The 12,513-nt window shown below is 38.0% G+C and overlaps 1 long non-coding RNA gene across 1 annotated transcript; it reads right to left on the bottom strand.

The window, feature by feature from the left end:
- Positions 1 to 1,108: 1,108 nt before the first annotated feature.
- Positions 1,109 to 12,407, bottom strand: LOC131416224 (uncharacterized). The gene is made up of 3 exons (XR_009222561.1): positions 11,003 to 12,407; positions 9,543 to 9,860; positions 1,109 to 1,518 (listed from the first exon to the last, which is right to left on the bottom strand). It is a non-coding gene; the product is annotated as an uncharacterized LOC131416224 (long non-coding RNA).
- Positions 12,408 to 12,513: the final 106 nt, after the last annotated feature.

Below are 12,513 nucleotides of genomic sequence, written 5' to 3'. Positions count from 1 at the left end.
CTCTTGTTGTTTAATGGAGTGCTAATCTTTTTTTAAAAAAAGACCCCTTTTATCAAAATTTTGACTCCCTTGAAACTCCAAGCAACTGATCTTGCTTTAAAAGGTTCTAACCTTCTAAAATAGAAATGTAACTTTTCCTTATGTTCTTTTTTTTTTTTTTTGGTAAGGAAGATCAGCCCTGAGCTAACATCCATTGCCAGTCTTCCTCTTCTTGCTGAGGAAGATTAGCCCTGAGCTAAGATCTGTGTCCATCTTCCTCTATTTTGTATGTGGGACGTGACCAAAACATGGCTTCATGAGTGGTGTGTAGGTCCACGCCTGTGGTCCAAACCTGCAGACCCCAGGCTGCCGAATCAGAGCACACGAACTTAACCACTACACCACCTGGCTGGCCCCCTCCTTATGTTCTTTATTATGTAATTAAAAAAAAATTTGAAAGTTTAAATTATACTAGAACTCAAATCCTTTCTTGACTCTGAATCTTTTAATTTTCTGAGGCTATTTACATGCAAATTCAGTAAACTGGTTTTTACTTACTATTAATATATTTTTACTTTCAAATATGAAAAACCTTCTGTGGGAGGTTTAACACTGCTTTCTGCTGAGTTGTTGCTTACATGTGGGTAAAAAGGTTCCTGAATGCAGAGAGAAGTTTAAATAAAACAGCAACTTAAGTTCTTTAACCTCCAAAATTCTATGTTTCCAATGATCTCATACAATGGTGAATAATTATTTCAAACCTTTAAATATTAACCAGATGTGTAATATGTATTTAAACTGAATCTTTGTATTGTTGTATATTATGTAACTGAAAAAATACCATAGGGGAGAAATGGTATAAATCAAATTTGTTTTTCACCACAGAAGTAATGTTACTCAGTCTTTGATTAAATATCTACCAACTCTATGTCTAGTCACCATTTAATGAAATAGGATGTATCTGTATTTCATATCATAGGAAACCCTTTTAAAATAAATATTTATAAATCAAATAGGGAAACCGATAGCATTATATGTGATATAATATTATAATTTATTATATAAAGTTCTTCTCTTGCTTTTTCTTATATCTAATTTGTTTTTATGGATACCAATCAAAAAGCGAAGGGCAAAAAAGTGAAAGAGGTGTCACACTTCCTGATTTCAAAATATACTACAAAGTTATAGTAATCAAAACAGCATGGTACTGGCATGAAAACAGACACACAGATCAATGGAACTGAATCGAGAACCCAGAAATAAACTCACACATCTATGGACAGCTAATTTTCAACAAAGGAGTCAAGGGCATACAATGGAGAAAGCAAAGTCTCTTTAATAAATGGTGTTTGGAAAACAAGACAGCCACATGCAAAAGAATGAAAGTAGACCATTAGCTTACACTATACACAAGAATTAACTTAAAATGGATTAAAGACTTGAATATAAGACCTGAAACCATAAAACTCCTAGAAGAAAACATAGGCAGTACACTCTTCGACATCAGCCTTAGCAGTATCTTTTTGAGTATCATGTCTCCTAGGGGCAAGGGAAACAAAAGAAACAATAACCAAATGGGACCACATCAAACGGAAAAGCTTCTGCACAGCAAAAGAAACCATCAACAAAATGAAAAGACAACCTAACAATTGAGAGAAGATATTTGCAAATCATATATCCAATAAGGGGTTAATATCCAATATATAGAGAACTCATAAAACTCAACAAGAACAACAAAAAACCCCATTAAAAAATGGGCAGAGGATCTGACCAGATGTTTTTCCAAAAAAGATATACAGATGGCCAACAGGCACATGAAAAGATGTTCAATATCACTAATTTTTAGGGAAATGCAAATCAAAATTACAATGAGATATCACATCATGCCCACCAGAATGGCTATTATTAAAAAGACAAGAAATTACAAGTGTTGGAGAGGACATGGAGAAAAGGGAACCTTCATACACTGTTGGTGGGAATGTAAACTGGTGCAGCCACTATGGAAAACAGTATGGAGATTCCTCAAAAAATTAAGAAAAGAACTGCCATATGATCCAGCTATACCACTTCTGAATATTTATCCAAAGAACATGAAAACACTAATCTGAAAAGATATATGCATCCCTATGTTCATTGCAGCATTATTCACAATAGCCAAAACTTGGAAACAACCTAAGTGCCCTTCAGTGGATGAACACATCATCAGGGCCCTCACGTTAGAGTGGGCACATATGAAAGGCAGTTAATAAAAAAAGTTCTGTCCAAGGTTAAGCTTATAATGGGTCCACTGGTTGCAACAGAGACTACATGGCCTGCAAAGCCTAAAACATTAACTATTTGGCCCTTTATAGAAAAAGTTTGCTCACCCTGGATCTAAAGGATGCAGGGGTGGTGATCCCCATCATGTCTCCATTTGATTCACTTGTCTGGCTCCTGTAGAAACTGGATGGATCCTGGAAGATGGCTATAGACTGTCTTAAGCTCAACCAAGTACAGTCAGGCATTGCTTAACAACGGGGATATGTTCTGAGAAATGCATCGTTAGGCGATTTCATTGTTGTGACAATATCATAGAATGTATTTACACAAACCTAAATGGTATACTACTACAACACCAGGCTATATGGTACTAATCTTACAGGACCACAGTCGCATATGTGGTCCGTTGTTGAGTGAAATGTTGTTATGCAGCACGTGGCTGTAGTGTCCCTAATCACAGCTACTGATGATGCCAGGTGTGGTATCTTTGTTAGAGTTAATCCACTTTGTTAGAGTGAATTAATACAGCCTTAGGTACATGGTAGGTGGCCACTGGTTTGGTGAAAGCATTCTTTTCCATCCCACGCAGATTATAGGATCACAAAATGTCCAGTGTACATTCACATGGAAAGAAGAAATATATATTAACAAAGCAGTAGCAGTAGTAAAGCAGAGAGTCAAAGAGTTTCTTACAGAACCGGATGTGAGGGGGAGCGATGGTTGTTCCCCAGTATATATTATCCCCTTCCTCTTTTGTAATAGAATCCCCGAGTGTTAGCAGGCCACAAAGCCGCCTAGCTGAAGAGGATATTTCCCACTTTCCTTGAAGCTAGGCATGGCTATGTGGCAAAGTTCTGGCCAATGGGATGTGAATTGAAGTGAAATGTGTGCCTTCTGTATCCTGCACTTAAAAAGAAGAGGTATTACTTTCACTTCCCCCTTTCACTTTTTCTGCCAGTTAGAATGCAGATGTGATGGCAGGACCTGGAGCAGGTATATTAGACCGTGCAAAGGAAGCCATGTGTTAAATATGGGAGAGCAACAAGATGTAAGGAGACTAGTTTGGGTCTCCATGGAGCCCTGGAGTGCCTATGCCTATATTTTTACATGAATTAGAAATCAAGACTTATCTTATTTAAACCATTATTATTTTCAAGCCGTTGTTAAAGGAGTTGAAACTACTGTCCTAACAAATGCAGATGCTTACAAAAGCGATTAAGCAAGGTTAGATAGGTTTTGTGGAGGACGGATAATGAGTTCGTTCTGGAACATGTAAGTTGCCGGTGGGACATCTAGATGCATACCTAACAGGTAGCTATAAAGTCTATTCTGAGTTCAAGAGATAATTCTGGGCTGGAGAGTTAAAAAAACTTCCATCAAGGATCATCAAGGATGGATATGGTGAATGGGTTTTGGGTGGGCATGTAGAATGTATGAATGTAGATTGAGACAGAAAATTTTATACAGAAAACACCTGTGTGTTCCAGAAGTATTTGCATTAAGGGGATAAAGTCTGTGGTGAGTAGACAAAATCACCCACAGATAATGGCTAAATCTGAGTGAGAAGAGAATAAGGATCGAAACTTGCAGAACAACTGCATTGAAGTAGAGGGTGGAAGAAAGAGATCCTATGATTTGGATAAAGAATAGTCTGAAAAGTCAAAGAATCAGGAGAGAATAATTTTGTTGAGGTTGACGGGGGAGTGAATTTCTATAAAGAGCCAGTGACTGGTAGTCTCAAATGCATGTAGATTTTAGTGAATACATACAATTGGGAGTTACATATAAATCTTATATGTAGTGATTGTAAAGCATATCTATGTCACTACAGATTGTTAACAATAAATCTTTATGCTATTATTATAAACTTGGGGAAAATTTTGCTTATCCAAGAAGTAATCACATAGTGATCAAGGATTCATAGCATTTTACGGGCAAAGAGCATACCATCGTTCATACGGCTTGTAACAGGACTCATGCAATCCATATTTCACTCTGGAGCCTGACTATCAAATAGTTCCATAAAAGTCTAGATTTTAGGTATCTCATAAACATAATTTTATTAAAAAAATAACTTCACTAAGGTAAAAGCTATTGTTATTGTCACTTAATCTTTAGGCATTATTATTATTATCTAAAGGCATTATTAATATTTGTTAAATTGTAACTTTCAGAAGAAAAATTAGGCAAATTATTATATGATGCTGGGGTTTAAGATACACATCTTAAGCAAAGATTCTGATAAAGGTATTAAAATAATACAAAAACTTGTAATATGAATAATAGGCAAAACAATGCCTTAACTGCTAGCAAATTCCCCTTTCTCCCCAAAACAGCAGTGGATTTGTGGTTTGTTGCCAGAAACAGATTTAGACACCATAGATTTGAAATATGCTGTGCCTTTATGTCTTTATAACTATGCTTTCAAACTTAGAAAATCATCAAAGAAAAAACTGATGAGTCTTTTATTTATTTGTAATCTAAATTGTAAGCCAGGTACTCCTGAATTGACAATATAACAAATACCAGGCAGAATTGGTCTCCAGTAGGGATAAATGTCTTTCAGATGTTTACATGATTTTTTTTTTCTCTGCTAGGTTAAAGTTTGACATAAGGACAGAAAATTCTCTTTTATCATTAGAATTAATATCCAAAATCTAAAAAAAGAGAAATAAATGGAAGGGCTTCCACTAGTCATATGTAATACTTCGCTTTTTCTGGTGAACTTAAAAAAGTGATGAAATTCTCAGGAGAATGCCACTTGGGGTTTGACCATGTTCTTTCTAACTCAGTTTTTCAAACTTCAGAGTTTTCTCATGAAATGTTAATTTTGTGGTGCATCAAAAATTTTGAAAAAGTTTAATTCAAAATCATTTTATCTTAGTTGTAGCAGCTCTTGCATGGCTTTTCACCAAGAGTATGACTTGCTCCATCTGCAAAAGTGGTAGAGTAACTTCTAAGGAAGCAAGATGATAGTTTAATACAGATGCAAAACCTAGCTCACTATTTGATTTTTCAAAACGCTTCATAAAAAGTAGTGTTTAGCAGCCAGAGGTATGACATTTAATTAAGCATTGGGAATTATGTAAATAATTTCGGTGTTAGAATTCACCCAGGATATAAAAAATATTTCAGCATTGATTTTTAATGTTTATAATGAGTTTGATTTCACAGATATAAGCTAATTTTTTTTTTTAGGATATAATGAAGAGTAAAGGAAATAGAGTGGACACGTGCTTTCTATCTACAATCACCACATTTCTGAGTTATTATTTAGAGATCATAGTTAAAGGCAACTGATCATGGAAATTAGTTTTTATTAATTTATTGTAATGATTATATGGATGAAATGATGGCTGTCTTGTTTCTCTTTCTGGCTTGGGCCTTCTTTTGTGTATTAGGCCCTGAGATAATAATAGAAGCAGTTCATATTTTCAAACATTAAGGGAGTGATTCTTGCCCAGTAATGATTCAAGCTAAACTGTGCAAACCCAAATGGTGGCCAATGACAATTTACAAAAGAGTGAGAAGTCAGGTATCATGTATCTCCTGTATAATGGAGATTTCGTAAATGGGTTACATGGTGCACAGAATTCAAAGGAGACCTGATTGGAGGCGGGGCCAGGAAGGTGCTTATTTAAAAGTTTCACAGTTTACTCTTTACATCCTTTATATACAACATTACAAATCAATATTTGAAATAGTTTTCTATTGGTTTAATGTGAAAGCTGAGTATTACATGAAATCTGAAAGAACTGCTCTCGGGGACAGTAGCTCATTTTCAATCTCACTCTGGCATGAACATGGACAAAGGGAAGCAGGTAGATAAGGCTCTTTTCCATTTTAAGAAAATGACAATTCATTTTCTAACATTTAATATGAGGCTAGAGATACAGAATTCTTCTACCAGTTAAAACACTTGGGACTGAAAGTAACAGAAAACCTAATTCTAACTGGATTAAATAATAAGTAGGAATTGTTTACATAAATGAAAAGTCCCATGGAAGTGAAGGAAGCTTTAGAACCGATTTGATCAAAGCTTCAGCTCCATTTCTCTGAATTACACCAGTGTTGTTCTACAGTCTGTATCTGCTTTGTCCTCAGACTGGTCTCTTTCATGGTCACAAGATGGTTGTTAACAGCAAGAGGAGTTACATGCTTCTTCACTTATACCCTTGGGAGAAAAGAAAGTTCCCTTCAACAACCACTGAACAATTTTCCTGAGCTTTGTGCTTGTTGGATCATCCCTGAAACAATTCGCATGGTTAGGGTAATACCATGGATTGATTTAGGACTGGGTTTTTTTTTGTCTCTGTAGCAAGGGAGTTGGGAGTAACTTCTGGCTTACACCAATTAGGACTAACCTTGGAAAAGTTAGGGTCAATCTCACCCAATATTCCTGAATGCTACACAACGTGGGGAAGAAGGAAATGCATATTCGGGTCACAACTACCAGGTTTACCCTAGTATACCATTTTGCTGTCCAACCACTGTAATTAACATATATATTCTTTCTGTCTCTTCAAAGTGTGTTAGCTCCACCTGGAGTTCCTTATGGTCTAGCAACGAATCACAAGCTATTTACTCCCAACAAATGCAAAATTCAATGGGAGAGAAAGGACAAAGTAATTGCAATAAAAACTCCCAATTAAAAAGAGAATATTTGGAAGCATTATACAGTGGTCACTGAGCCTTGTCATATTCTGTACACAGGAATAATGAGGACTCCTGGCTGGCAGTGTTCTTTGGGGAGTTACTGTTTTGCTCTCTTTATCCTTCATGGCCCCATCTGAGATGGTCATTGGGGAATACACTCTTTTCAGGAGGTTAGATCATGTTGGCAGCTCATTTCCTATTAGGTTGCACATAGAAGTCTGAGGCCTGTCCTAAGATTAAATAGTCACAGGCTATTATCAGTCAGGCTTGAGGTTTATTTAGCAATATATTTCCCCTTAAATATTAGGTTTTTGAACTATTTGCTTCTTGTCACTTCTGTAGGCAAGTAATCATGGCCAGAGACCACGTCTAGTCCAAGTTTTTATATGTTGGAATTTCTGTTTCCTAGTAGACCTTCATGCTCTGCCATTCTGAATCTAGTTTAAAGGTCCATTCTGAGATCTCAGTTTAATGGCATCTGCATTGGGGATATTCCAAAAATGAACTTGCAGGGGGGAGGAAAAGGCACCAATAATTTATTTCTTATCTCCATAATAAGCATGATGTTTTCAGTCATCTCCATAATAAGCATGGTTCTCCCTTTAGTTAAGCAGAAACTAAACTGTTCCATCTCTGGCATGCTTAAGATTACTAGGATGTTAGACACTTAGGGTTGAGGTCTAAATGGTGTTGTTCCTAAGAGTGTAGACTACAGAGCTTGTTAGCTTCTTATAACCTTGGTTATCCAAGGTAGGGACGGTCTCTGAAATATTTCATTCAATCCACATATCATGAACATCCTGGTTCATCAGCGAGAGTCAATTTATAACATCTGTTATGTTAATCAACAAGTCCCTAATTTCACCTATGAAAACCCATTTATACATTCATTTTATTGATTAGCGAAGGTGTTAATGGAAGATAATGATCACTGAAGTACATATTGTGGCTACATTTGGAATGCAGCCTTTCTGATTAAATACCACGGAATATTTCTAAAGTGTGAATTCTAGGTTATGGTAACTGATGATCATAAAAGGATAAAGTAAATTAAGTAATATTTATATCACATTATGTGCACTAAGGTATTTTGAGGTAAGGTATAACAATAACAAATTCAAACTGATTTAAACAATATTCAATACCTGTGAGGACTAGCAGCAGAAAGATCAAACTCTGTTGATTTGATTTGAAGGTTCACATAACTGAACAATCCAGTATAGAAAAAGGAAGGGGCCAGAAAGGTGCTTATTCAAAACTTTCACAGTTTGTTCTTTAAACCCTTTTGCCTATATACAATGTTATAAATCTCTTGTTTATTTCATCAGGGTTCCAGCTCCATGTCTCTTTCATTTTCTTGGTCACAAGATGACTGCCTTCAGCAAGGACCACATGCTTTCATATTCACATCAAGAGGGTGAAAGGGAGGCACACCACACAATTTTGGAGCAAAAGTCCTGTGATTGGTGCTCAATTCCAAACCACTTCTTGTGGCCAGGGGAACACCACAGGTTAGGATTAGATTATCCTGATTGGATTAACTTTGGGATAAGGGTAAAGTTAATTCCACATAAACTTCTTAGGTGTGTGCTGCACCATATGGGAAGAGTGGAACAAGCGTTTTGAAGGCAAGCGTCTACTATAATCATTTTCGAAGGATATAAATATATAACAACTGTATTATTTTCTTTGTTGGAGTAAAAAAAAAAACTAATTCTAAATATATGTAATAAAGACTCTGACTACATTTTTGAGGTTTGACTGTTGACAGCTTTCAAGCCCTCACCCATTCCCTCTTGCCCTACATCTGGGCAGGTTGATAAAAAAGCCTGGCTCCTCCCTTCTTTGGTGTCAGTGGGAAATTCAAGCCACACAAGCCCTGGCCCCTGCATGGGAAGCTTCGCCCTATCTCCATGCCCTAGCCACCATAAAACCCCCAAAGGCCAGTCTCACGCCTCGCCTCCCCCCTGCCACCCCAGCCATTTTGGACTCGTTTGGGAAAGCTGCCCTGCTCTTCCTAGAAAGTCTCATTATGCGAGTAATAAGCCTTCTTATACTCTCTTGGTGCATGTGTGGCATCACAGGTCTTGAAATTTGAACCAAATTTTAAATGGGTCTCCCTCTCGTTTCTGTGTGTGATTGCAACAGCATATAAATGACAATAGTAGTAAGCTGTAGTGTTTCATTATTCTTATCAGCAAGTGCACCATCTTCCTGCTGAATCCCCTACCTCTTTGAATAGCACCAGAAACCTGGGATACATCTTCAATTCTTTCCTATTTTTTTGCTGCCCACATGCCTTTCAAACCTGCTTTGCCAACTTCACGGCTCCAGCCTCAACTCAGGCCTTGAGAATTCCTCATTCTAGTTATTTCATCATCTTCTAACTGGTTTCTCTGCTTTTCCAGTCTTGGTCACCTCTTCCCTATCTAATAACGCATCCTTTACACTGCTGCTGAAGTAATTCTCCCCTAACCTTGCTTAAATAATCCATTAGTTTTCCATTACCTTCAGGATAGATTTCAAACTCCTTAGCAGTTTACAACTCTCCATCCATCGTGCCCCATCTACATTTCCCATTTCTCCTGCCGCATTCCCACACACCTCCTCCTTTGCTTCCATTATACCTACCTATACACTGTACTTACCTCCACAGTTCACAGGTGAGGAAAGACATGCACAGGTGCATGTTCTTCTGTCTGGAGCACACTTTTGTCTCTTTTTAGCTTGGCCGATTCCTGCTGATTCTTCAAGACTCTTCTTGAGCTTTACATTTTCTGAGAAGTACTTGTTTAATGCAGGTTGAGTGAGGTGCTTCTCCTCCACATTTTAACAACAAACTTGATTTTAGTGCTTATTATCACTCTATTTGATTTGACTGTCTTATCTTTCTTCAAACTTGATCCTCTTGAGGGCAAGAACCATGTTTCTCATCTCAGAAGGTCACAATCCATTAGGGTGATGGCCTGCAGATATATACATAACAAAGGTAGATAATAATACAAGACGGCTTATGGAAAGTACCCTGAAAAGTAACAGAGCCATAAGCTCTAGAGGAGATAAGAAGAGGCACTATGGAAAAATTAAGGACCTTCATACATTGCTAGTAAAATGTGCAGCCACTTTGGAAAACAGTCTTGCAGTTCCTCAAAAGGTTGAACATAGAGTTACCATATGACCCAACAATTCCACTCCTAGGTATGTACCCAAGAGAAATTAAAACACATGCTGACACAAAAACGTGTATATGAATGGTCATAGAAGCATTATTCATAACAGCCAAAATCTGGAAACAACCTAAATGTCCACCAACTGATGAATGTATAAATGAACTTTGAAAACATGACGTGAAGTGAAAGAAGCCAATCACAAAGGACTACATATTGCATGATTCCATTCATATGAAATGTCCAGAATAGGCAAATCCATAGAGATATAAAGTGGATTAGTGCTTTTCTAGGACTAGGGGGCAGGGAATGGGAAGAATGGGGAGAGACTGACAAGGGGCATGAGGTTTCTTTTTGGGGTGATGACAATGTTCTCAAGTTGATTGTGGTGATGGTTGCACATCTCTGTGAATATACTAAAAAACCATTGAATTTTATACTCAATAAAGCAGAAAAATCACAGATTACTTTGTGAAGGAAAGAAACACTTCATGGTGGTGGCGAGATTTGGATTCACTGATAAACAAATGATGTGAAAAGCAGAGGCAGTGTGTTGCAGTGAATAAACAAATCCTTTTGTTGTGCAGACCTGGCTTTGAATCCTGCGCTGCCTCTTGGTCAAGTTACCTCCCCTAAGTCTGTATCCTTATCTAAAAAGTGAATATATTAATATACTTAATTTGGAGGGTGAGTGTGGTGACAAATTAGGTAATGGATTTAAAATATTTAGCCTAATGCCAGGCACATGGCAAGTGCTCAATAAATATTAGTTTCTATTATTATTATAAACTGTTTAATATTGAATAATCGATTAGGTGGGACAGGGTGAACATGTAGATATATGAATAGAAACTCATCTGAAGTTTCCAGCAAAAAGAGATATGAGACACAAAATGATATAAAGGTAATTGTACTCAGTTAAAGAAACATTTATTGAATACCTTTTTTCTGATCAGTAGACACCATGCCAGATTGCCGAGTATTGGGAAGTACATTGCCAGATATACAAATAAGTGGTCCTTGACTTGGTGGTCTAGGAGATAGGTAAACAAATACGTGTAAGAAAGCATCACATTTCCTACAACAGAAATCTGTTTGCTGTGCACACAAAGATGGTGGATGGGAAAAAAGGGTGTAGAAGAGGTGATATTTGTGCTCAATATCGAAACTGCTCACTAACCACTGGAGCCTACACTTATTGGAGAATTGATTGTTCAGATTCCCGGCTGACATTTTCCACCTCAAGTACAGAGCAGAGATCATTATAGGCTTTAGCCAATTTTGTCGAACAGAAAGATGAGAAAAATAATGTCGCCCAAAATGTTAAAGAATGCCTGTGATACAATGAAGGCGAATATTCCAGAGACTTATGCTCCAAGTTCCCAGGTTACTTGACTGTCTTTCTCATTAGACTGCAAACTCCTTGAAAGCAAAAATCTTGAATGTATCTTGTCCACTCTTGGATTGTCACAACTTGGCCCAGTAGCACAAGTAGACACTCAATAAAAAATTGTTACATAAATGTTCTCCAAATCTGTCCCATGTCAAAAATTGAAGAATTTTTAGCAAGTGGCCTGATAGTTGACTGTTTCCCTTTTACACCTATTGACAGTTTGAAATACACACAAAAAATCTATATAACCATGTTTCCTTTCAAATAAAACTGTCAGTTATGTCATTCTCTTTTCTTTTTCTTCAGGAGAAACTATTTGACTGAAGGCTTCGAAAAAAGGGGATGGCCTGGCAGCTGAAAATAAACTGTCACTCAAACAGATGGCATGTATAAACTGCTGTGATCTGGAGTTGACAAGAACAAAAGTAATTCTAGAGCAGAGTTCTTTGACTGAAGTCAAATAGTAGTGGTCTGGAGAGGCTCCGGGCTTAGGTGCATCCGGGTGCTTGAGAGTTCAGATATGCCAAGTTGGGAGATGGAGCAGTTGTCAACTGTTTCTTGAGCACTTACTACATGTCAGGCACTTAGCTCGGTTCCAGTATTTATTGAACTCTGCTTCCAGGTGGTGAAGAGATTACGTGGGGCTCTTCTCAAGAACAATCCTTATAGAGTCCCAGCTGGGAGTGTCATTTTGGGGATGGTTTTATTTGCATGGATTAGGCATTGAAACAGGGCCTGTCATTCAAGAGGAATGAAGAGCTGCAACTAACAGGCGGTGGCACCTGAGACATCAGAGAGCAGCCTTCCGTGGACCACCCAAGCCGCAGTGGCCGGCGCCGAGGATGGGGCCCTCAGCCTGGGACCACGTGACGCGCATGTTCGCGTTGAGTGACAGGCGCATCGCGGGGCGGGCCTTGGCGGAAATCAACTTCCGGGGGTAGAGGTGCTCGAAGCCGGGTGGTGCGTGGGCTACCCCAAGTTGTGTGGCTGTGGCCGCGGTCCCCTCCACGGGCCTGGGGTCTTGCCCTGGGAGTGCGCGTGTGGGTCTGTGCTGGGGGT

Source organism: Diceros bicornis, chromosome 17 (genome assembly GCF_020826845.1).
Source record: "Diceros bicornis minor isolate mBicDic1 chromosome 17, mDicBic1.mat.cur, whole genome shotgun sequence".
Taxonomy (NCBI): domain Eukaryota; kingdom Metazoa; phylum Chordata; class Mammalia; order Perissodactyla; family Rhinocerotidae; genus Diceros; species Diceros bicornis.
This window is presented reverse-complemented; position numbering and strand designations above follow the sequence as displayed.